Source organism: Sciurus vulgaris, assembly GCF_902686455.1.
Source record: "Sciurus vulgaris genome assembly, chromosome: 11".
Lineage (NCBI taxonomy): Eukaryota > Metazoa > Chordata > Mammalia > Rodentia > Sciuridae > Sciurus > Sciurus vulgaris.
Genome location: NC_136472.1, coordinates 44,004,531 through 44,032,151, shown reverse-complemented (window position 1 = coordinate 44,032,151; position 27,621 = coordinate 44,004,531). Strand labels below are relative to the sequence as shown.

General features: G+C 33.4%; 1 protein-coding gene across 1 annotated transcript in view; it reads left to right on the top strand.

Annotated features, from left to right (window-relative positions):
* METTL15 (methyltransferase 15, mitochondrial 12S rRNA N4-cytidine) overlaps positions 1-27,621 on the top strand; it is a 237,535-nt gene that overhangs the window by 141,441 nt on the left and 68,473 nt on the right.

The window sequence follows — 27,621 nt, the reverse complement described above, 5'->3', positions numbered from 1 at the left end:
GAAGAATTTTGGAAATGTCTTGGGGAAATCATGTTTTTTGAATCAACACTATGAGATCTGTATTTTTCTTTTGTTCTTTAAATAAAATATTCTCTCAGTCAACTTATAAAATATATTTTGTTATTTGGAGTTCTGTGACTTTCTAACCTCCCATTTGTTCTCAGTAGTGCAGATGCCTGATATTCTACTAACTAGAAGGATCTTTAAAACAAATTTGAAGAGATGACAGAGTTTTTCCCTTTCCATTTTATACCATGCCCCTACCCACCAAATCTGCTAGCAAAGAAATGAATAGTAATTGTCCCCTTTTAGCCCAATCTCTTTTGCTAAATTAAAAACTTCCTATTTTGACCAGAATTTTGTTTCGCTCTTCACAAATAACCATTTCAGTAGTAAATGTCTTTAATTAACTCCAAACTTATTAACCTTTCTGTCGAGACATTGTTACCACCCAACTTTTTTCCTGGCTAGTTTACCAATTTTCTAATATCACTGAGTCTTTACTATAGGATTCTAAGATTCCCATGCCATTTAGAAGTCATATCACATACACATACACACACACATGACTTTCAGTGTAATATCTCACAAATCCCTAGATTCTTCATATACGCTTGGCAGCAGGTGCTCCAGAAATCAACATTAGAAAAGTATATCACTAACCAGTCTCAACACCTGGATTCCATTCAATACCCTATTCTTTTAGTTCCCTGACTTCCAGAACCTCAGCCATTCACATGATCATACCCTAGGTTTCTAAAATTCTAATATCAAGCTTTTTGTATTTTGACCACTACTTCTGTCCTTCTGTATTTCCTGTTCAAATACTCTTACTGTGTTTTAGAGCCCCTTGTGGACCTCCAGACTCTAGTCAGTGTTCAGTGACTAATTCCTTTGTTTTGTTTTTTGTTTTTTGTTTTTAACCCATCACCCTTTGCATGTCTTTACATATCTCTTACCTTATGGTAAGGTACTGTTTAATTATCCTTAACTTTCATTCCTTTCCATTCTTTAAATATTGCCTGGAAAACTTCCCAAGTTTCATTAAATCCAACTAATCCTTACTGTGTATCTCCAGCTAAACATTACTTGAGAAAATTATGTAGGCATGTTGGCTGGGCTAATTTCAAAGTTATTTCCATAAATTTATTTAATCAACTGATATTTATTGGGCACAGATATGCGTGAGGTAAAATCTGAGATCTGGTGTTATATTAGTGAACAAAAAATACAAAAATCCTTGCCCTCATAGAGCATATAATCAAGTTAGAGACACAGACAATGAATAAAATGTGAAATATATAGTCAACAAGTACTAAGAAGAATATGAAGTAAGGAAAGGGAATAGGATGTGCTGGATTTGGGGGTGTACTGAAAATTTATCCATTGAGGAAGGCATCACTAATTTCAAAGAAACATTTATCACTGGCAGTAAAATTCCTACTTCCATTCTCCAGGCATCTATTTCTTACTTCATTTTTCTCAAATCTCTTTCTTTTTTTCTTAACTAATGAATTTACCACCTATCTAGTTAATAGATATAAAGATGCAATAAAATATAAACTGTCTCATATTTCTACTATGAGCTTCCCCAACTTACCCATATCTGTATGCATCTGTTGTATCTTTCCTTACCACCTCTCTCTCTCTCTCTCTCTCTCTGGTTGTCCCCATCCCTGGTGCCCTGGTACTGGGATTAACCAAGGGCCTTGCACATACTAAAAGTAGTTCTAGTTTATAAAGTAAACCTCTTCACTTAAGTATTCTGAATCTCAGTCTCTTTTTTTTCTTCTAGAGGAATTTGCTCCTGGAATTTTCCCTTTTTTGTATATCAGTCTCTCCCACTCTGTGTTGTCTTCTTCATCAGTAACTGAACGTCCTTAATATCACAACTTTAGTGGAGCAGATTCATGAGTTTGAAGAGGAAACAAAGTATTGTAGACTTGGAAAAGTTTTTCTAAGGAAAACTAACAAGATTTTTTTGAAATAGGGAAGAATATAAGGACCCCTGGATTATGAGAACACATGTTATCCAAATATTTGAAGTCCATAATCAAAATAGAATATTTTATACAGTTCCTTCCTAGGAATATGACATCTAAGGATTCATTGAAATGTCAATTCCTGATAGTGTTATTTTTATGATGAAAAATTAGACTATAGTAGATCTCAATTAACTTAGAATTGTATTTTCTATTGCTTAATAAATCGATATCAACCAAAGCAGAACAAAACCAAACCAAAAGTTTCCTGTTGTTTTTTAAATAATTAAAATAACTATTCAAAATACATGAAAGAACATTTCATTGCAGAATATCTGTATTTTTTTCTTGAATGCCCTTCTTTTTGAACTTATCATATAAGAAATAAATGTTACATATTACCATCCCTAAGATAACTACTCCAATTTGAAAGGAAAAAATTTCCTACAGTTCAATTCTTAGTTCTTTTGATAGTTCTTTTAGTGGAAGATGTAAAAGATGTTTATCTAATATAACTGGATGTATTTCTTCCTTAATCTGAACCAATGAACCAGTTTAAAAATTCTGATATCTCCTACCAGAAATGTTCTAATTTTTGAATTTTAGGAATGCTATCCTTCTGGGCATGATGGTTCACACTGGCAGACTCAGAGATGTGGTTAACTGAGGCAGGAGGATTGCAAGTTTAAGGTCAATTTTGGCAACTTAGTGAGACCTTCTTTCAAAAGAAAAAGGGGGAAGGGAACTGGTGATGTAGCTCAGGGGTGGAGCAATATTCTATCCTGGATACAATATTCTATCCTCACTACTGGGAAAAAAATGAAAAAGAAAAAACACCAAAATTGTGTTCTACCTTGATCTAATCACTGAATTATTTTATCCATTACTTCCTGTAATCCCCCGTAAAGTTAATGTGATTGTGATCATTGGGAATTAAGAATACAGTAAGCCCCACTTAACCATGAGGGATATATTCCTAGTCTCCCCAATAAATGCCTGAAACCATGGGTAATACTAAACAGTATTCTGTGATAATGCCTATACATACATACCTAGTTTAATTTATAAAGTTTAACTTATAAAATAGGCACAGTAAGAGATTAACAACAGTAACTAGTAATAAAATAGAACAGTTATAACAATATACTGTAATAAAGGTTATGTGAATGTGGTCTGAAAAGTGTAAAGGCGCTCAGACAAACCACTCCAGACGGAAATTCACACAAGAGATTTTATTAGGCAGACTAACAGTGAAGAGAGAGAGTGCACTCCAGAGAGCATGGCGGGGGAGTTTTGCTTAAGTAGTTGAATTTTCCGGGCTAAGGACAATCGGGCCAATTGCTGAACAGTTAAAATTCAAGGCTACGGATTAAGCCAATGGCTGCCGAGCACAAGCTGACAGGTGGACCAATGGCTGGCTAGGATGGCAGACTGACAACTGGGGGTGCTGTCATGCCTCCTTGCCTTTCCCTGCGGGCATGCCCTGTGTTTGGTCGCCCAGGAAGGAGCCCCACGAAGTCCTAGGGTGCGCTGGTCATAGGCAGCCCTAGGCCCGAGATGAGAGCCAGGCTGCAGGGCAAACCCATCGCCTGCCTGCTGCCTGTCACAGCCAGGCGACACCCGGCAGGTTCACGTGGACAGAGCACTGCCCACTGAGCACTACATGGTCTGCCTCTCTCTTTCAGATTACCTTATTGTGCTATATTCACCCTTATGATGATGATATAAGATGGCTGAACGACATAGGCATTATGCCCTTAATATACATTTTTTTCACTTTATGAAGTAGAGAATGTTTACCTTTTTTCTTACAGTTCTTTATTGTTTTTAATTTTTATTTATTTATTTATTTATTTATTTATTTATTTATTTATTTATTTATTTATTTATTTATTTATTTTCTTTTGGGTGCTGGGGATCGAACCCAGGGCCTTGTGCTTACAAGGCAAGCACTCTACCGACTGAGCTATCTCCCCAGCCCCTTACTTACAGCACTTTAAAGCTTCTCTTTGGTATATCTGAATTACCAACACAACTTGTTGCTTCTGGACAATTTTTAAGTAAAATAAAGTTTACTCGAACAGTAAGCACTGTGATACCATGACCATTGATCTGATAACCAAGATGGTACTAAGTAGCTAAGGGGTGGGTAGTGTGTAAAGCATGCATATGCTTGATGAAGGGATGATTCACATAGTGAATTGAAGAGGAACAGCACAAGATTTTATTATGCTGTTCAGAATGGTACAAAATTTAACACTTATAATGTTAATTTCTGGAATTTTCCATGTAATATTTTCAGAAAATAGTTGACCATGGTTAGCTGAAACAGAGGAAAGTGAAACCACAGTTTCAGGGCAGTGAGCTACATTCCATATCTAGATTCCAAGATGAGTCTATGGAAATAAATACCAGATCAGCATACCAGATTTCTCAGATTCTAAATTTTTCATAGCTTTAATTGATCTTTGAGGGACTGTTACATTTATGAGCCCATGAGAAACAAATTATCCAGCCCCGTCTTATTCAGGGCCTATAAGGAGACTACCCAGGATACCTATCTCTATCTCAGAGAATATGACCATAGGAGAATGGGTAAATGGAGAGTTAGATGATATATGTTATCTCTGTAGATTATATATATATATATATATATATAGGTACATATACAAATATGAATAGGTATAGATATATATTATCTGTATGTGCATGTACATCCTAGAACATGTACCAATTATGACTCTTCCTAAATATATTCACAAACCTCTTGCTAAACATTTAGATAGCCACTTTTTATATCCTTGAGGAAGAGTACAATCTTACTTCTGTATACTGAAAACACTGACTTTGACATATGATTAATAATAATAGCTGCTATTACTGACAAAATATGTGTCAACTTTTTGTCACTGTGACCATTATACCTGAGAAAAAGCTGAGAGGGGGAAAGATCTAATTTGGCTCACAGTTTCACAGTCCATGGTCAACCAGCTCCAAAGAAGAAACATGGTGAAAGGTGTGGCAGAGAAAACTACTCAGTTTCTGGCAGTCCAGAAGCAGAGAAAGAGAGAGAGAAAGAGAGAAAAGGAAAGAGGAGAGAGAGAGAGAGAGGGGAAGGGGCCAGGGAGAATATAAACCCTTCCAGGGAATGCCTCCAGTCACCTATTTCCTCCAACTCGGTCCCATCTCCCACTTGTCCATTCACCTTATCAGTGGTCAGAACCCTCATGATCCAATCATTGCCTAAAAGCCCCATCTCTGAACCTTGCTATATCAGGACCATACTTTCAAAACATGAACCATTTGGGGAACATTCCAGATCCAAACCATAACAGCATATCATACATTGGCCAATATTCTTAACACTTTACAGGTGTTGTTTAGTCTTCATAATAAATTTACCAGATAGGTAAATACTAGCTGTATTTACTAGCTATATTTTTATAGCAGAAGAAACTAAGAAACAAAGAGATTCAATAACTTGCTCAAACCACAGAGAACAATAAATGGCAAAACCAGACTCTAAACTAAGGCAGTCTGACTCTAAGTCTGTACTTTTGTACTGCCTTTTAGAAGACCATTTAACAAAGGCAGACCACAAGAGAGCAAATTTAATACAAATCACACCTGTCCAACAGATTTCAAAAACATTACATATCATCCTGACTCCCCACCATATTATTGGGATAAGCCCATTGATAAAAGTTTCTTGTCTTTGAGTAGTTTATAGTCTTATCAAGGAAAAATGAACATGCAAACAGATACTATTGTGATGAACTATATATATGCCCACACATTTCTGTGAGTGTTTGTGTTTGTGTTTGTGTACATATACATATTTACTTCACTGTGAGATAGTTAAAGGGGACATTAATTCTGCTGGGGTAAAAAAGTATCATATTTGACTTAAGACATGGCATTCCCAGGAATGAAAATAATTGAGATAAGAAACTAAAAATTGGTCTTTCTACTTCTTTGGTACTCAAAGTTACTAGATCTTACTTGCCATATTCTTTAGGGTAAATAACCTTTTTGTTATGAAAGTAATGAGTTATAAGATATATTATCTTTATGAGCCATAACAGTATGACTCCCATTATCTGTTTAGCAGCCCACCCCTTCTCATCCAGGTTAAGCATTGTGATTTTCTTTAGTTTCTGGACTCTATTCTTGCTCTCATGGGTCATAGTGAAAAGAGAGTTATCAAAATTTCAATGTTTTTGATCTCCCATACATGAAGATTCAAAACTGTGTCCACAAAGAGGAAAATGATGTTCAGTTTCTTATAGATCTTTAGTTTTGAATTTTATTTGTTTAGTTTTTTGCAGTGCTGGGGATTAAACCTAGGACCTCACACATGCTAATTCCATTGAGCTACAATCCTGGCCCTAATATAATTTTTTAATTTGTTTATTGGTTCTTTTTAGTTATACATGACAGTAGAATCGATTTTGATGTAATTATACAAGCATGGAATACATCTTATTCTAGTTAGAATTCCATTCTTGTGGATATACATGATGGTGAGATGCACTGTGATGTTTTCCTAACTCTAATATTCTTGAGTACTTTAATTCTTATGTTCAGTTTTCCTTCTTGACTAGGTTATTTCTATTTTCTTTTGCTTTAATCCTTTTAAGACATGACTTCCAAAAGCTTTACCTCACTGACCTCTTGGTTAGTATGTCTTTTTTTTTTTTAATGGAGATCACAGTATAGTAGTTTTATTCAACTTTATTCACATAGTGTGACCTCCACAGATTATAGGAACAGTTGACCTTTTGACCTCTTATTAGTGGTTTTGAATTCCACAGATTAAATTTTATGTGGAATAAAACTTATTAGCTCTACCTACTTTGTTAAAATTACATATAATAATAAATATGATTATCCATAGTTTATGTTTATCATCATACCTTTTGTCTCCTGAACTTGTGAACATAATGTTGAAGAAATGCAATTTAGTTTTATAGTTAAGGATGTAGTTGAAGACTAAGAACCATGGAGATGATCATATGAATGTGTATAGCTTTTATAAAATTAATTTTTATTGAAATATGAACGTTTTGATTTATTTTTGTGGAGAGTAGAATAAGAAGTTTAGTATCTCTGAATTTTGAAACACTTTTAAAACTAATTTATTTGTATTGTAATTCTGTTCTTATTAGAAAATACCATGTCTTTTCCATAGTCTTTTTTACCAGTTTCCAGAAAATAATATATGTGCATCCTTTCTTGAATGTCTAATTATTTAAAGGCTTATTTTTGAAATAGCTTTATCAGATTTAATGAAAACTATTATTTTAAAAGTCTTTTATATATTTATCTATATGTTAGTTACATGGCCTCATTGTTATTTTCTTTTTCCTTCATGCCTTATTTTTCACATTGCACGTGGTTGTATTTTCTCACAAACATGATAAGTGCTTTGAGGGCAAGAGTCATGTTTTATGTGAAACTTACATAGATCTCAGCATGTAGCAGTTAACTCTGCATGCCTGAATGATATTCTTAGATATGTTTAACCATATAGAACCTTAAAGTTCAAGCCTAGAAGGTTTTTGTGACATATAGCTCAATCTCCTTTTGCACTATTCAATTCTTGTGATTCACATTTGGGAGGGAAACTTCTAAAAATATGAAAGCATTTGATTTACATTAATTGTACAATACAGGTTGAACATCTCTAATCCAAAAATCTGAACCTGTGTAGTCTCCCTCTCTCATATATCAGAATAGTTATATTGCCTCTGTCTTCAAAATATAAGTACATAGATTGCATCACCTGCACTGGTACCACTATAATCCTAAGTACCATCTCTTACCAGGATCAGTGCAATAGCCTCTTATCCAGCCTTGTCTCCTTAATCTATTCCCAACATGACAACCATGAATAATCCTTTTAGAATATGTCAGGTTATGCCATTTCTTTGCTCAAAATTCTGTGGTTTTTATTACTTTACAGAGAATGAAGAACTTATAGTCGGTTTCCAGATCCTACTGTCCAGCCTCCTCATTATTTCTCTATCCTTTGATCACTTTACTGTGGTCTCTCTGGCTTCTTTGTCATTCCTCAAAATCACCAGGCATGACTCTAAATTAAGTCCTTTGTACTACCTATTTCTTCTGCCTGGAATCTGCTTCCCTTACCCCTTTACCCACTTCATGTCTTTGCTCAAATATCATCTTCTCACTGGAGACTTCCTGATCATCCTATGAAAATAATACCAGCACTTCTGATCCTTTTTCTTCACTTTGCACTATTTCTCATGTTACATATTACCCGTTAAACTCTATGATTTATTTCTTTATGTTTACTTTCATTCCCTAACTCCAGTAAAATATCCTCTTCATGTAGGCAAACCTCTCTGTTTTGTTTGCTGAGAATTCTCAGCAATGGACACTGTTCTAGAAACTTTACATGCATCATTTCCTTGTTATCTCTACATGTACAGATAGAGATGTAATAATTATAGAGGTTCTTGTTACTTGGCTAAAGTCAATATCTGGTAAATGGTGGAGCTGAGATTTATATGTCTAAAATCTCCTACTTGTTCTCCTTACATGTGAAAACAAGAGAATAGAATAATGCATAAATATGAATGGATTTATGTGTTATTTTATGGTTTAAGCACTTCTGTATATACATCTATTAGAATAAAATATTGTCCAATTTTGCATAGAAATTATAGTTGAATAATACTATATTTTCTTACATAGAAATTCCTATATTCATCAGTAACGTAAATGTGTACTTATCATCTTTCTTTGATAGTGTTTATGTGCATGTCATTGCTGAAATAATTAAGAATTTTATTTTTCTTGCTCCTATATCCAGATATATCTTCTATACAGTTCATAGCAGATATAGAAAAAATTACTATTTTTTTTACATTCTCTTTGATGGGTTTTTCAAGCCTTATAAGATCTCATTTGCACTTTCTTTAAAATGAAACTATGTCAATTAGTATCTTTTCATTATTAAACATAATATGTAATTAGAGTATATCTTTCAGGATTTTCAAGTTTAAATCTAGGATAGGGTAACACAAGTACTATTTTAATTTGAATTCCTGTATTTATTTGAGCAACAACCATTCTGAAAAGTGATTGCTATTCCTATACGAACTAACATAATAACCCATCTGTGCATTCTGTAGTCATACGATTTCTTCCTGCTTCATGCCCATATTTAGAATATTATTATTATACCTATCCAGGGAGATTTCACAGTGTAAGAAACACTTTGTCTTTGGAATATATAAATATTACTAATTTGACACTGTGATAACAGTGGATAACTCAGTTGTATTCCACTAGATAGAGTAAAACATGCTATTTTTTTCATTTAAATTTAAAGAACCTGGGCATCCTAAACCACCAGATCCTATTTTGGTATAATCTATCACCTTTGTTAATGTTTTATTGGATATAAATCATATTGTATCAGGTTGCATAGTGACAATATGTTTCACCAAGCATTCTATTTTTATAACTTTACTTATAACTGACATGTAACTTGCTGTACCTAAAACCCCAAGTGAGCCAGTTATTGGAGTGTAACAAAGTTTTGACGTCAGAGTAGCTATTTATTCTACTGGAAGCCATTAGCAATGCATTACCCTTTGGCACTACTGTTTTTTGCAGAAACATGGTTAAAATTTTATGACTGATTTTGACCAATTAGATTTTTCTACCTCTTAGAACTAAGATATTATATATAATAAACAGACATACATATACATATATAGACATGAACATACTTAATATCCTGAATATAATAACATATTTAAATGCATTTATGTACATACATATATTTTGACGTTATACACAATTAAATTTTTAAAAGGTTCTTCTCAACACCTATTATGATTTTATTGTTTTTAACATGAAGCCTGATTACTGTTTTATAGAGGGTAATTAACTGCATATGAATGTTTTTTACTGCTGTGAAAATGGATGCAGATTAGCTTCATTGTACCACAGTGTTTCTTGGTGTTATTGCTGTGACTATTCTTTTAAAAGGACCTCTTAGCATTTTATTTGTTTACCACTGGCACTAGACTCTCTGAACATGATAGGAAAAATAGTTTCATATAAATGTAGTATAATCAGTCACAGACTGATTTTCCTCCTGTTTATGATCATCCGTCCTTCCTTCCTTCTTTTACCCCCAATCCATCCTGAATATGTGCTGTGCATCCATGCATGGAGTTTAAGTCCCCTGACTCCTGAGCAAGCCTAGCTCCTGCTCACATACTGATTTTTGACAAGGCATTTCAAATCAGATCTGATGGGACCATCATTTGGAATTAGGCAGAAGAAAAGATTTCAAATTTTTGTCTAGTAACCTGGTTGCTCTTAAACCCTATATAAAAGCATCAACAGACCTTTGTAAAATTACTTGGTCATGTCAGCTAAGAAATACCTGCATTTAAGGAGATAAAATTAATACTCTCAAATTCCAGGGTAACACTTTAAATTCAATAATATTACTACTATTATATTAATGCATTATCTATTTATTAATATTCATATTACTGAATTTATTGCCTTTACTTAGAGATTCAAATTTATATAGTTTTAAGTCAGAAGACATCTGATAATCATCTCATACCAGCACATTTTTTGTACTTTATCATCTTATTTATTTATTTTTAGCTGAGCAAAAATATACATATTTGTCATGTACAACATTTTGTTCATATACAAATATATATTCATTGTGAAATGATTAACTTAACCTAATTAATATTTGATATAGATTTAATAGAAAAACTATATATAGGTAACATTTCTGCATATTATAATTTTTTCCAGTTCCATCTTTTCTTCTTGTAAAGATGTATCCCCAATCACAAATCTTTAGAGGCAAAGTATACAGGATGAGTTCCAGCTCCAAAAGTAGTATATTTCTTATATATCCTATTATGTATTTCATAATATTGCAAGGTGTTTTAAGAGTAGAGGTGTTGAAAACAGTGTAACTAGGGTTAGACTCCCAGCCTGCCTACCTGTGAGAATGGACAGATTATTTCAATATTTTGACTCAGTTTCCTGATTTGTAAAATAGGTGTAATATTAACTATTTCAGAGATTATTGTTTTTGTAAGAATTAAATGAAATAGCAAACAACAACTCCTTAGGTCAACATCTGCTACTCAGTGAAGATTCAAATGGTGGTGATCATTTGTGCTATTGGACTTGGTAACTGTTATCTGCAGGAGCAATATGACATAATGCTTAATAGCACTGACTGTAGAGCCAGACTGCCTGAGTTAGCACTCCCGCTCAACTATTTGGTAACTGTGTATTCTGCAAGATATCTTCTAAGTCCTCTGGTGTTAGTTATCCCATGTGTAAAATAGACATACTTGAAAATCACATTTTAATATAACAAGAATGCTTAAATAGTACCTGCCATATGGTAAAGATTCAATAAATATTAGCCATGAGTATCTAAAAAATCACTTAGTGTTCCTGGTATTTTGGAGATTAAGTCAAATCCTGGCATTTTATAATAGTTAAATAGGCCCACCTCCTGGAAAAATTTATCTAGTAACATTTTATTTTTGGACATTTTGACATCTACCAAGAGATCCCTCAAATCGTCTTTCAATAAGTATTATTTTTAAATCAGTCGAACAAAAATGAAATAACCTAAATAATTGACACCAAAATGTGAATTAATTCCTTTGAGTACATGTTGAAAAATCATGTTATTTTAGGTTTTATTTTATTTTTTAAGTTGAGATATGTGGTCCCTTTAAGAAACCTATTTGTGCTGGTATAAGGCTAACCTGGTTAATTCTAATTCAAGAATGATATTTGGATTATTCTAGTTCTTAAGCACACAATATGATTTGTCATCAGGCAGATGATTTCTGTCTCATAATAACTGCGAGTGACCTAACCGTCACCTTTAGTAATGTAGACGCTGGATCTCTGTAATTCCATTTCTTTACTTCCCTCTGTCCTCCAAGAAGATGCTAAAACTAGAGCAATGAATAGACTTTTTCTTCTTAGCATGCCATTTCACTTTTAAAAATAAATGTATATATCGTTCAAGAATTACTATATTAAGAAGTTGTTGAATTAGATTCATCACAGAGGTGCAAACATATGCCCTGAATAAACCCCTCTAAAGCTGTCCATAGTAATTCTTTGACATCTTTGTCTTGAAATGAACTTCACCTGAATTTAATTCTTAGCTTTCCACTATTGACTGTGTGACCTTGAACAGTTGTTTTATTCTCTTATTATCAAATATTTATTGAGCATTCGTTCTTTTCCCCATTAAGTATGATACGTGATCTGATATGAAAATAGATAATAATATTCTCTGAACCCAAGTGTCTGTAATCACAATCTGAGAATAAAATGTTTACTTTATAAAATTCATAGGATTGTAATGAAAGTCGAAATGCGACTCAGAGCATTCTGTGTATCTTAAACTTTTTTATTGGTATGATTTACTGTGAGCTCTTTGGGCATAAGCAATATGTTTTACTTTGTAAACTTAGTAACTGATGCATACTACCTGAGAAGGAAATATTCAGAAAATGTCTGCAGCAGGATAATTTACTGACTTTCTTAAAAATCTGAAAAGCATTTATCTGTATACAAAAGACTATTATTTCAAAATTTAAACAAAAATATGGGGGTATGGGTAAATTATTCTTTTGATTTTCTGTGTTAGAATTATGAGGAAGCTTCCTGTGGGATTTCCTTAAAGAAAATGTTCTTAGATAAACTTATTTTTAAATAAGATCATTTTCATATTTGTGCAGCTATGAAAGGCCCTACTTTGTGCTATACAATATAGAATTTGAATTAGAAATTATATAAAGCAGATTAAATCTATCATGACCAATCACTAGTGTTTTTATACAGAGATACACAATTAGCCTCCAGATTTCTACACATGATCTTAGCCAAAAGATTGAGATGCAATAACCTCCAGATTTCTAAATAGTTTATTTCATGTCACATAATAAAATATATTGGATGACTGAAGATATATTGTATACCTGTAATTAATAATCTTTGAATAATAAAATCTACTTGTCACAGTAGTCAACTCCTTAATTTCTTTTCATTATTTGTATGCTGTGTGTTTATTAATGTTACTAAATTAATTAAAGGCACAAATTTCAGAGCACTGGACTATATCTAAAATTATTTTATGAAGTATATTTTAATACCATAGGAATTTAATCATAAAGGCCGTAAAGCAATGGTATATCAGGCAACCCAGCAAAAAAATATCAGATCCTAAGCATTATCCTTGCATTGCACTTTCAGGTTTGAATCTAATCACCCAGTCACTCTTTTGCAAAATAATGGCAATCAAGATATTCATAAACTAAATTCATGTGTGTCATGGTAGACTATTTCATGTATATGCCCACTTGTATAATTTTTTAAAATGAGAAAAGATATACAGCAGTCATAGGAATAAAACTCAGCATCTAGGAAGAAAGTCCCTTTCAGAGAGGAGTCACTGGAAAATATTATGGCTAAATCAAATTTTCTTCTGAGACACACCCAGCTCGTTAATTTGCTTTTACAGAGTGATTGAATTTTTCTTACTCCTACTGAACTTAAAAAAAGAAATGAATGTCCACTAAAACTCACACTACAAATTTTAAATTTTAATGAACTTTTCCCCCTAAGAGATCAGAAAGGCTATATTTTTACCTGCTTAGACTAAAACCATTAACTATTTGCTCTAATTTTCTTGTAATCTTATGTAATAACCACACCAAATTTTGAAGCTAATGGGAACTACCAACAGAAGAAAATATTTGCTTACTTTCTTTTCCTTCTCTGGATGCATCATTTCAATATTCTTAGTTGATAGCAATATGACCAGTGAGTATTCAAAAGTATATGATAAACGTTTGTTTATCTAGAGCATCAGTTTGACTTTTTAACAAATAAACATTTTTATGAAAAGAATATATACATAGAATGTAATAAAAAATATAAATTAAAATTCAAACCCTAGACTTCATGGGCTATAATTTTGAGCTTATGGCTGGTCTCTTTATTTGAAAAGCATTGTACTTCTCTTATACATCTTCCTTTCCTATTTAGACACTTGATTGTATGTAGTATGTTTTTTTTTTTTTTTTTTTCTTTGTTTAAATTGGATTTTTGATGCCATTTTAAAAGTCTACCCATTAGGAGATACTAGGGTAGAGAAACTGGTTGTATCACACTGGCATAGTAGAATCAGGGCCTACTTGATGCATAGAGACACTATTTGTTCCACATTAGCAATCTTTTTGCTCAATACTGATAAACAGAATTTTTCTCTTCTCTTGAGGAGGTGGGTGGCACTCGTATCTACTTACCAAGCTTCAGAGTTCCTAGCAGCTACTATCCTTTGTGCTGTATGACAACCATTTTCCTTTACCATAATAATAAGTGTTTGATATTTCCTACTAATTTTCTTCATGTGCACTGTGGCAGACTTGATATATAGAATCTGTCATTTTCTTAAGAGTTTACCATTCCTCATGGTCCTCATAGACGTGCCTGAAACTTTTTTTTTTTCTATTTGGGAGTGCCCAACCTTTGGTTTTTAAAGAGGAATGAGAGCTCTTCATGAAATCTCCAAATGCAATTTGTTTTGTCTTGATGTTGATTACTTGAGTGGGTGACAAAATGTAACGTACATAATTTGTAAACATTCTCCATGTGATTTTGATATTCACCCTTAATAGAGACCATTAGATTAAATCTCCTGATTTCTTCAAACCTGAATTCTGTAGGCCAACCAAACATTCTACTTCAGTGTTGCTAAGCATTCAAGACTATTGATGTTTTAAGTTGTAATATTTAAAATTTTTCTTATTAATTAATAGAATTAGTGGGTGTGTTAGTCAACTGTTCATCATCGTGACCAAAATACCTGACAAGAACAACTTAGAGAGGAAACATTTGTTTTGGGCTCTCAGTTTCATGGTCTTAGTCTATAATTGGCTGTCTCCATTGCTGTGGGTCCCCAGTAGAGGCAGAACATTATGGAGAAAGGACACGGCAGAAGAAAGCTACTCATTTTATAGCAACGAGGAAACAGTGAAAGGTGCCAGGGACAAAATGTATAACCCCAGTGATGCATTTCCTCCAGCTACACCCCACCTGCCAACAATAGCCATACAGCAATCCATTCAAATGATTAATCTATCAAATGAATTAATCCAGATTGTAGTTCTCATAATCTAACCATTTTATCACTTGTTTTAACACAAAAGCTTTCTGGGGGGATACCTCATATCCAAGCCATAAAAGTGGGGTATTTTGGCATGTGTATGCATGGTGATCAATATTTAGAAGTTAAATTTTTCTCAAGTACTTCAGAACGTATTAGAAAGTGATGCCTCAGAGAGATAATAATTATCACACAAAGCTTTCTAAAAAAAAAGACAGGAGGGTAGTATGATAGGAGCAAGGTTGTCTAGCATATAGGAACCAAACATATTAGAAATCATAGAAGGAGTTGTTTAAAAGCCGTATTGTAAATGCTAACAATTACTACTTAGAGAAAACCACTCTGGGCATAAAATAAATTTTTCTACATATTAAATAAAAGGTATTTTTACTGGGAAAAAAATTTTCCAGAAGCACAAAAACAATTCTCCAAAAGGAATTTTGTTTCAATAATGTTATGATTATAATATTATTCTTCAATTTAAAACACTTCAAACTTTTCTTCTTTATTGTATGAATTAACTTTACTGAGTTTCCTGGCTTTGATTGGTATGAATTTTGAATTGTATTTCTTTGTTACTAAAACACAGTAGCATTTTTTCCTTAAGCTTTTCCACAGTATTCTAGGTGGCAATATATCATGAACAAAAATTTCCAAAACATACTCCGCTTAACTGTAGTTATAAGGTGGCACCTTAAAGCTTTTATAAATGGGAAAGATAACATCTAAAACTATGCCCTTATAACAATTATATGCAATTAACCTTATGTATACTGCACATTTATTTGCCCCTATAACGTACAAGAGTATACTCTGTCTTACATCTCCTCCTTAATACTTTGATTACATTCAGATATGCAGTGAAAAAGGTGTTTAGTTATTGTTAAGTGTTCTTTGATGACTTTTAAAATTGTTTTTTGATTCCTCTTAAAGTCATTACCACCTTCATCAAAAATCATTTGGGAGCTGAAAATACAAAACAACAAGAAAACCAGTGTGCAATTGGCCAAAGGATCATTGAGAGGTTTAGTAAGATCCATATAAGAAGATAAATCGCATTATGATGTAGCATGTATTGAGTGCAAAATAATCAGCAAAAGGCTCAACAGAAGGCATTATTGTCTACCACTGGAGTATGGAGTTTTGTTTATATGTCAGTTACATGACACTTGTTAATTGTGTGTTTTAAATATTCTCTGTCTGATTATTCTCTCTATATTGAGAAATATTTAAATATCTACAATTTTTAAATTTATCTACTTTTGGTTCTATCAGTTTTTGCTTACATATTTAGAAGCTATTTTACTAGGTATGTGCACATGTATAATTGACATGTCATGCTTTTGTCTTGATAATATGCTTTCACATTTAGAAATGTTGCTGTTTTATTTTTATTTTTATTTATTTTTATTAAAAATCATAAATTTACATAGAGCAATGTTGCTTGATTCATTCTGTTATTTTTTTCCTTTCCCCCCACCCCCCTTTTCCCTCTATACAGTCCTTCCTTCCTCCATTCTTACCACCCTCCTTATCCCTAACCCTAAACCTAACCCTAACCCTAAAGCTACCCCTCCTACCCCCCATTATATGTCCTCATCTGCTTATCAGCGAGATCATTCATCCTTTAGTTTTTTGAGATTGGCTTATCTCACTTAGCATGATATTCTCCAATGTCATCCATTTGCCTGCAAATGCCATAATTTTATCATTCTTCATGGCAGAGTAATATTCCATTGTGTATATATGCCACAGTTTCTTTATCCATTCATCAACTGAAGGGCATCTAGGTTGGTTCCACAATCTGGCTATGGTGAATTGAGCAGCAATGAACATTGATGTGGCTGTATCTCTGTAGTATGCTGTTTTTAAGTCCTTTCAGTATAGACCGAGGAGTGGGATAGCTGGGTCAAATGGTGGTTCCATTCCAAGTTTTCTAAGGAATCTCCACACTGCTTTCCAGAGTGGCTGCACTAATTTGCAACCCCACCAGCAATGTATGAGTGTACCTTTTTCCCCACATCCTCTCCAACACCTATTGTTGCTTGTGTTCTTGATAATCGCCATTCTAATTGGGGTGAGATGGAATCTTAGGGTAGTGTTGATTTGCATTTCTCTTATTACTAGTGATGCTGAACATTTTTTCATATATCTGTTGATTGCTTGTACATCTTCTTCTGTGAAGTGTCTGTTCATTTCCTTAGCCCATTGTTGATTGGGTTATTTGTATTCTTAGTATAGAGTTTTTTGAGTTCTTTATATATTCTGGAAATTAGTGCTCTATCTGAAGTATGAGAGGTAAAGATATTCTCCCACTCTGTAGGCTCTCTCTTCACATTGCTCATAGTTTCCTTTGCTGAGAGAAAGCTATTTAGTTTGAATCTATCCCAGTTATTGATTCTTGCTTTTATTTCTTGTGCTATGGGAGTCCTGTTAAGGAAGTCTGATCCTAAGCCAACAAGGTGAAGATTTGGACCTACTTTTTCTTCTATAAGATGCAGGGTCTCTGGTCAGATTTCAAGGTCTTTGATCCATTGTGAGTTGAGTTTTGTGCAGGGTGAGAGATAGGGGTTTAGTTTCATTCTGTTGCATATGGATTTCCAGTTTTCTCAGCACCATTTGTTGAAGAGGCTATCTTTTCTCCATTGCATATTTTTGGCACCTTTGTCTAGTATGAGAAAATTGTATTTATTTGGGTTTGTGTCCGTGTCCTCTATTCTGTACCATTGATCTACCTGTCTATTTTGGTGCCAATACCATGCTGTTTTTGTTACTATTGCTTTGTAGTATAGTTGAAGTTCTGGTATTTCGATATCCCCTGTTTCATTCTTCCTGCTAAGGATTGCTTTAGGTATTCTGGGTTTCTTATTCTTCCAGATGAATTTCATGATTGCTTGCTCTATTTCTGTGAGGTACATCATTGGGATTTTAATTGGAATTGCATTGAATCTGTATAGCACTTTTGGTAGTATGGCCATTTTGACAATATTAATTCTTCCTATCCAAGAACATGGGAGATCTTTCCATCTCCTAAGGTTTTCTTTAATTTCTTTCTTCAGTGTTCTGTAGTTCTCATTGTAGAGGTTTTTCACCTCTTTTGTGAGATTGATTCTCAAGTATTTTATTTTTTTCGATGCTATTGTGAATGGGGTAGTTTTCCTAATTTCTCTTTCTGAAGATTCATCACTTATGTATAAAAATGCATTGGATTTATGAGCATTGATCTTGTAACCTGCTGCATTACTGAATTCACTTATGAGTTCTAAGAATTTTCTGGTGGAATTTCCTGGTTCCTCTAAATATATAATCATGTCATCAGCAAACAGGGATAGTTTGAGTTCCTCTTTTCCAATTCGTATCCCTTTAATTTCTTTGGTTTGTCTAATTGCTCGGGCTAGAGTCTCGAGAACAATGTTGAATAGAAGTGGTGAAAGAGGGCATCCCTGCCTTGTTCCAGTTTTTAGGGGGAATGCTTTCAGTTTTTCACCATTTAGAATGATATTGGCCATGGGCTTAGCATAGATGGCCTTTACAATGTTAAGGAATGTTCCCATTACTCCAATTTTTTCTAGTGTTTTGAGCATGAAGGGATGCTGTATTTTATCAAATGCTTTTTGTGCATCTATTGAAATAATCATGTGATTCTTAACTTTTAGTCTGTTGATATGGTGAATGACATTTATTGATTTCCAGATGTTGAACCAAACTTGCATCCTTGGGATAAAAACCACTTGATCGTGGTGCACTATCTTTTTAATATATTTTTGTATGCTATTTGCTAAAATTTTGTTGAGAATTTTTGCGTCAATGTTCATTAAGGATTTTGGTCTGAAATTTTCTTTCCTCGATGTGTCTCTGTCTGGTTTAGGTATCAGGGTGATATTGGCTTCATAGAATGAGTTTGGGAGGGTTCCCTCCTTTCTATTTTATGGAATACTTTGAGAAGTATTGGAATGAGCTCTTCTTTAAAGGTTTTGTAGAACTCGGCTGAGAACCCATCTGGTCCCGGACTTTTCTTTGTTGGTAGGCTTTTGATGACCTCTTCTATTTCATTGCTTGAAATTTGTTTATTTAAGTTGTGTATGTCCTCCTCATTCAGTTTAGGTAATTCACATGTCTCTAGAAACTTTTGATGTCTTCGAGGTTTTCTGTTTTGTTGGAGTATAGATTTTCAAAATAGCTTCTAATTATGTTTTGTATTTCACTCGTGTCTGTTGTGATATTTCCATGTTCATTCTGAATTTTACTAATTTGAGTTTTCTCCCTCTTTCTGTTTGTTAATGTGGCTAAGGGTTTATCAATTCTGTTTATTTTTTCAAAGAACCAACTATTTATTTTGTTAATTTTTCCGATTGTTTCTTTTGTTTCAATTTCGTTGATTTCGGCTCTGATTTTAACTATTTCCTGTCTTCTACTACTTTTGGTGTTGGTCTGCTCTTCTTTTTCTAGGGCTTTGAGCTGTAGTGTTAAGTCCTTTATTTGTTGACTTCTACTTCTTTTGTTGAATGCGCACCATGAAATAAATCTCCCTCTAAGTACTGCTTTCATAGTGTCCCAGAGATTTTGATATGATGTATCTTTGTTCTCGTTTACTTCTTAGAATTTTTTAATTTCCCTCCTGATGTCTTCTGTTATCCATTCATCATATAATAGTGTATTATTTAATCTCCAAGTATTGGAGAAGTTTCTGTTTTTTATTGTCATTTATTTCTAATTTCAATCCATTATGATCTGATAGAGTACAAGGTAGTATCTCTATCTTCTTGTATTTGCTAACAGTAGCTTTGCGGCATAAGACATGGTCAATATTAGAGAAGGATCCATGTGCTGCTGAGAAGAAAGTGTATTCATTCTTTGTTGGATGGTATATTCTATGTAAGTCGGTTAAGTCTAAATTGTTAATTGTGTTATTGAGGTCTATGGTTTCTTTATTCAATTTTTGTTTGGACGATCTATCCAGCGGTGAGAGAGGTGTGTTAAAATCGCCTAGTATTATTGTGTTGTGGTCTATTTGATTTCTGGCATTGAGAAGGATTTGTTTGACGTACATGAATGAACCAATGTTCGGGGCATAGATATTTATGATTGTTCTGTCTTGCTGATTTATGCTTCCCTTAAGCAGTATGTAATGTGCTTCTTTATCCCTTCTGACTTGTTTTGGCTTGAAGTCCACATTATCTGAAATGAGGATGGATACTCCAGCTTTTTTGCTGTGTCCGTGTGCATGGTATGTTTTTTCACATCCTTTCACCTTTAGTCTATGGGTATCTCTTTTCATGAGATGAGTTTCTTGCCGGCAGCATATTGTTGGATTTTTCTTTTTAATCCAATCTGCCAGTCTATGTCTTTTGATTGATGAGTTCAGGCTGTTAACATTCAGGGTTATTATTGTGATATGATTTGTATTCCTAGTCATTGGACTCATTTTTGTTTTTTGACATGATTTGGTTTCTCCTTTATTTGGCTATTCCTTTAGGCTAGTTCCTCCCGTTGCTGATTTGCTTCGTTGTTTTTCATCTCTTCCTCATGGAATATTTTGCTGAGAATGTTCTGTAATGCCGGCTTTCTTTTTGTAAATTCCTTTAGCTTTTGTTTATCATGGAAAGATCTTATTTCATCGTCAATCTGAAAGTAAGTTTTGTTGGGTATAAGATTCTTGGTTGGCATCCATATTCTTTCAGCCCTTCTAGCTTTTAGGATCTGATTTCAAAAATCTGCTGATATTCTTATTGGTTTCCTCCTGAATGTAATTTGATTCTTTTCTTTCACGGCCCTTAAAATTCTGTCTTTATTTTGTATGTTAGGTATTTTCATAATAATGTGCCTTGGTGTGGGTCTGTTGTAATTTTGTATATTTGGAGTCCCATAAGCCTCTTGTACTTGGTTTTCCATCTCATTCTTCAGTTTTGGGAAATTTTCTGCTATTATTTCATTGAATAGATTGTTCATTCCTTTGGTTTGTTTCTCTAAGCCTTCCTCAATCCCAATCATTCTTAAATTTGGCCTTTTCATGATATCCCATAATTCTTGTAGATTCTGTTCATGATTTCTTACCATCTTTTCTGTTTGGTCAACTTTGTTTTCAAGATTAAATATTTTGTCTTCAGTATCTGAGGTTCTGTCTTCCAGTTGTTCTATCCTATTGGTTTTGCTTTCTATGGAGTTTTTAACTTGGTTTATTGTTTCCTTCATTTCAAGGATTTCTGTTTGGTTTTTTTTTTTTCAGTATCTCTAACTCTTTATTGAAATGATCTCTTGCTTCCCGTATTTGCTCTTTTAACTGTTGATTGGTGCGATCATTTAATGCCTGCATTTGCTCTTTCATCTCCTCCTTCAATGCCTGCATTTGCTCTTTCATCTCCTTGTTTGCTTCCCTGATTGTTTTAATTATGTATATTCTGAACTCCGTTTCTGACATTTCTTCTGTTGTGCTGTCATTGGGTTTTGTTGATATAGTATCTAGGTTTGTTTGGGACATTTTCTTCCCTTGTTTTTTCATATTGGTCAGTTGTCAGTGGGACTCTGTGATACTGCAGATTTCCTCTATTGGCTTATAGTGTCCCTGTAGATTTCCAGTGTATCACCTCCCAGCCTTCAGTAACCTGAAGTCTTGGAATAACTTGATAATGCAGTGCTTCCGACGAAAGTTGTCCCTAGCCCACTACTGGTTCCAGGACTTGGTGCTGGCTCTGTGTGGAATGCTCTCACATGGGGGCCTGCTCCGAGAAGTTGGCTGTATCGGAAGAGCCCACCGTCAGAGTGCCCAGGGCTGCCTGGGGGAGACTCTAACTGCCCTGCCCTACTCTAATAAGCCGCCCAAATCCAGGCCTGCCACGTGGACTGAGCTTCACCAGTTGGGGGAGACTCACCCCGTGGTTCTATTTTAGCACAAGTCTCTCAATGCCTCCCCTTCTTGAATCCTGGGTTCTGGAGCGACTGGATATGTAGCCACCCTCTAGTCCGCCATATTGGATCGCCATGTTTCTGTTTTAGAGTCTACTTTGTTAATACTATACCATCTTTTTTTTGTGTAGTTTTGTATGGCATCTTTTTGTATTTTCTCACTTTCAGCTTTTTTATGTCCTAACATTTAATTTTGCTGTTTATAAGGAGTTGATGGTTGGTTTTTTAAAATCCAATATAATACTACTGATCTTTTAATTAGAATATTTAGTCCAGTGATATTTAATATAATTATTGATATGTTTGGGTTTAAATCTACCTACCATCTTCCTGTTTATTTTCTATTTGTATAACCTGTTCTGTGTTCCATTTTCTTTCCTTTTTGTCTTTTTATTAATTATTTATTTCCTACTTCTGTTTGTGTATTTGTTATACATTACTGTTCCGTTTGAACTTACTGTAGTAATCACAACATGCAGGACTGTCTTAGAAAAGTCTAATATAAATTAACTGCTTTACCTCTTCTTGGACATTGCATTTCAAGTCCCTTGGAACATGTTAGCTACATTTATTCCACTCTTGCCTTTGATGCCACTACTATCTATTTTAATTCTGCATATATATATTTACCCAAAAAAATCATTATTATTTTATACAGTCAGTATTTATCCAGAATTGCTCATATATTTACACATTGCATTGTTCTTCATTCTTTCATTTCCTTTAATTTGAAATTATTTTCCTTTTGTCCAAAACAATGTGTTTTTAATCTTTATTTTATTATAGGTCTGCTTGTAATGAATTAGCTCAGTTTTCTGTATCTCGTAGTCTTTGTTTCCCTTTCATTTTGAAGGAAATTTGTCAGTTTTTTTAATCTTTTGCTGTTATTATGTTAGTGCTATTATCCCCTGAATGAAATGTATTTTTCTTCTTCCACCTGTTCTTAATATTTTTATTTCCTTTATTCTTCATTTTATTATGACACTCCTAATTTTTTGTTCATTTGTTCTTTGTATATGTGTTTATCCTCTTTGGAGTTTATTGTACTTTTTGAATCTGTGATTTGAACTCTTCAATCATGTTAGAATGCTCTTGGCCATTGAATCTTAAAACTTTGCTTTTACCTGATTCTTGATCTTCTCTTCTTTGGAATTCCAGTAATATGTATCTCATGACTTATGCTTTTTTTTATATTTTTCAAATTATTCCATTCTTCAGTCTGAGTATTTTCTAGTGAGCCATGTTCCATGTTTCTATCCTTTCTTGGGCTGTTTCTAAGCTATTCATCACCCAATCTGTTGAATTTTTATTTTTAATTATTATTGTTTTCTTTTTCCCATTTAGCCTTATTTTCATTTTACTATTTTCTGCAGAGTCATTTTCAGGCTGAAATGATCCATTTTTTTCTTTGTTTTCTTGAGCAAGTTCATCAGTTATTTTAAAGTCCATTCTAATAACTCTTTCATATCCTATAGGTCTGTTTCTAGTATGTATTCCTAGAGCATATTTGGTCCAACCTCCATATCTGTCTAGTAGTTTTAAATATTTGATTTAACATTGTTTTTGAAAAATCATGGAGCTAATTTGAGAGTCTGAAAGATCTTCTTCCAAGTACCATTACTTTTGTTTCTGATAGGTAATTAATCTAAGACCATATCATCCTAGTAATATAATAAAGTTTAAACTGATTAAAAAGTGGACCTAGTACCTTAGTTATCTATTATTTTTATTTGTCTACTCTCTTACTAGTTTTATCTTGTTTTAGAAATTTAGGATCCCACCTTGTGGCATGGCCCACCTTAATGGGTTCTGAACTCTCTTATTTGTCTCCCAGATTCTATGAGGCTCAGTTTATTAGCATTTAGCTTCCACTTGCGAATTAATAGGTCTTTAGAGAACTACTTTATTGTTGGACTCACTTGTTTGTAGTTCACCTTTTTCCTCACAAGTCCTAGATGTTTTTATTCCTTTCTCATTTTTCTAAGCAAATAATCAGTATAATTGTATCTAGCTTTCCTAGTTTTTTCTCAGTGGAAGAGTTGGTCTTGTCAATCTAAACTACTTTAGATAGAGAAGTTTTTGATTGTAATGATTTTTATTATCTTCTAATAATGAAATTTCTGCAGTCATTGTTTCTGCAGTCTGTTTTATTTGTATCTTACATGGTTTGAGAAGTAACCAATATTTAGAAGTTGCTTAGTAGATGTCCATTTGGCATTTGTTTTCATAATTGAGCAATGTACAGACTTTGAGTTTTGCTTGCAACTCAATGATGGTCGGTAGTGCTTGTGAGTGAGTGGGAAAGTTATAAGGAACTGCTTAATCATTATTCCAGAATAGGGAAAGTTTGTTCCACTGAATACATCTTTACAAGATATACTGATATTTTACTGAGATATAAATATAATTATATTTTATTATTTCTAAAATAAACTTTAAGTCAAAATGTGAACTGTGAATGAATGATAAATTAATTTTTTTAAGTATTTCCTGAAGCAAAAGACAATGATTAATAAAGATAGTGCCATCAAAGGTTTTAAGAAAATTGAAAATACAAAGTAAAACCTCACATCAAATATCATCTCTCTCCAGTAACAATGGCAATTTTATTAAAAAAAAGACAAGAAATAACAAGTGCTGGTGAGGATGTAGGGAAAAGCAAACCTCTGTCTACTGTTGGTGGAACTGGAAGTTTGTAAAGCCATTATGGAAAACATTATAGAGGTTCCTTACAAGCTTAAAAGTAGAACATATGCTGTAGCATATGAGTATATACCTACTGGGTATATATTCAAAGACAGTGTAATCAGTATGTTGAAGAGGCATCTGCCCTCCCATGTTTATTATAGCACTAATAGCAAAGAAATGCAAATAACCTATGTGTCCATCATCTGATGAATGGATAAAGGAAATATGATACATAAGTACAATGGAATACTTTTCACCATAAAAAGAATGAAATTCTCATTTGCAACAACATAAATGGGAATGGAGATCATTTTGTTTGGTGAAACCATGCACAGAAAAACAACTACCACATTATCTCACTCATATGTGGGATATAAAATAGTTGATTTCATAGAAGTTGAGAGTAGAATTACCAGAGGCTAAAGAAACTGGAGGGAAACGAAGAATGAGAAATGTCAGTAAACAATAAGTTATAGTTAGGTAAGAGTAAGAAGTTCTGGCATGCTGTTGGACAATATAGTAAACTATGATAATGTACTGTATATTTGTTATGATTTAGACGTGAGGTGTCACATGTGAGACAATGCAGGAATGTTCAGAGGAGAAATGGTTGGGTTGTAAAAGCCTTAACTCAATCAGTGAATTAATCCCTGATGGGAACATTAAAGTGTTAGGTGTATCTGGAAGAGTGGGAATTGGAGTGTGGCTGTGGGATATGTATTTTGTATCTGGAGAGTAAGGTCTCTCTGCTTCCTGATGATGAAAGCTGCTTCCCTCTGCCATGCTCTTCCGCCATGATGTTCTGCATCACCTCAGGCCCTGAGGAATGCAACTGGGCTTGTATAGACTAAAACCTCTGAAACCATGAGCCCTCAAATAAACTCTTCCTCCTCTACAATTGTGCTGGTCAGGTCATTTAGTCAGAGCAGCAAAAAATCCTACTAAGACAATATTTAGAAATCTAGAAGAAAATATTTTGATGTTTGGGGAAATAGATATGTTTAATCCAATTTAAACATTAAATTTAATTTTTAAAAAATTCCTTAAAAGATAAAATTGATTCACAATTCTAACATTGTAAGGAAATAGAAAATTCAGCATTGAGACAATACTGAATTCAAAATGTCAATGATTCGATCAATTATTTTCTAGATATGCAAAAAAAAAATCAGTCAAGGGAGTCAAAACAGAAATTACAGAGGTGATGGGTACAAGGACAAAAAAAAACCTTTTTATAAATATGTTCCAGGGCTGGGGAGATAGCTCAGTTGGTAGAGTGCTTGTCTTGCAAGCACAGGGCCCTGGGTTCAATCCCCAGCACCCAAAAAAAAAAAAAAAATTATGTTCCAGATAATCAAGAATGTAAAGGAAACAAGGCAAAGTAGGAACAAAAAGATTTTTTTTTCTGCCAATAGCTTTAATGAAATACAATTCACATGGAAAAATGAAAGATTTTTTTAAAAGAACAAAATGGAACTTCCATAGATGGTATTGGTAATATCTGAAATAAACATTTCACTGAAAGAAATTTATGTCAGATCAGACACTGCAGAAAAAAAGATCACTGAGCTTGAATACATCAGTAGAAACAATTTGTAATGGAACCCAAGGAGAAATGAGACTGGAAAAACAGAATGAAAAAGGCTTCCGTGATTTTTTTATGCACTTTATCTTATCAAGTAGCCTAACATCACTGTAATAAATTTTGATGAGAAAATGAGAGAAAAGGAAGAAAGAATATTTAAAAAAATAATGGCCAAAATTGTTTTCCAAATTGAGTGAAAACTATAAACCTGCAGGTTCAGGAAGCATTAAATGAGGTTAAAACAGGATATAAAGGAATGAATGAATGAATGAATGAATGAATGAATGAATGAATGAATGAATGAATGAAAAACTAAAAATAGTCTACAAAACCAATGATAAAGATAAAATTTTAAAATCAGAGAAAAAAGACATTGGGACTCTTGTAAATAAAAGCTAAGAATACTTGAAGGAGTTATGTGACTCCCTTTTTGCTCTAAATATTTGACTCTCCCAGCATATACTTTACCTTGATTATGATTTCCTTTATTCTAAAAAATGTACTTTGAATATTCCTTTCAGTGTAATTTGATCTTATTTCCAATTATTTCTTTTGCTTTCAAGGTACATACTTAAAATCACCTTTCAAATATAAATAAAAGTTTGTAAGTATAAAAATTTCCTTTCTGTGAGGAACAGAGGTATTAAAAAAGCCTCTTATAAATTGAAGAGTTAAAAAATGAGATGGATCTATAGAATGGAGTATTACCCATATAAGAAATGAATATATTTTAGATTAAAATGATAGAGGTAGAAAGTGGCATGATAGTTGCCAGGGCCTGGATGTGGGTCAAAATGGGGAATTATTGTTTAATAGATTCAGGGTTTCAGAATTGCAGGATGAAAAGAGTTTTAGAGGTGGTGCTGGTAGCATAGCAATGAACTATACACTTAAAATGGTTATGATGGAATATTTTATATTATGTATATTTTACTACAATTTTAAAAGTGAAGCGAAATTTTTAAAAAACCATGAAGTACTGAAACATACAACATAGACAAATTATGAAAATACCATTAGGTAAAAGAAACCAGATACAAATGTCACATATTATGTGCTTTCGTTTGTATGGCAAATCTATAGAAGAAAGATTGGTGGTTGCCTAGGACTGGGAACTGCTAAGAGAAAGTAGAAGTGGCTACTAATGAGTACAAGTTTTCTTTTCTGGGTGATGGAAAAAAACGAAAGAATTTTAGAAAATTATGCAGAGCATAAATATCTTTTCATTTCTATAGTATGTGGAA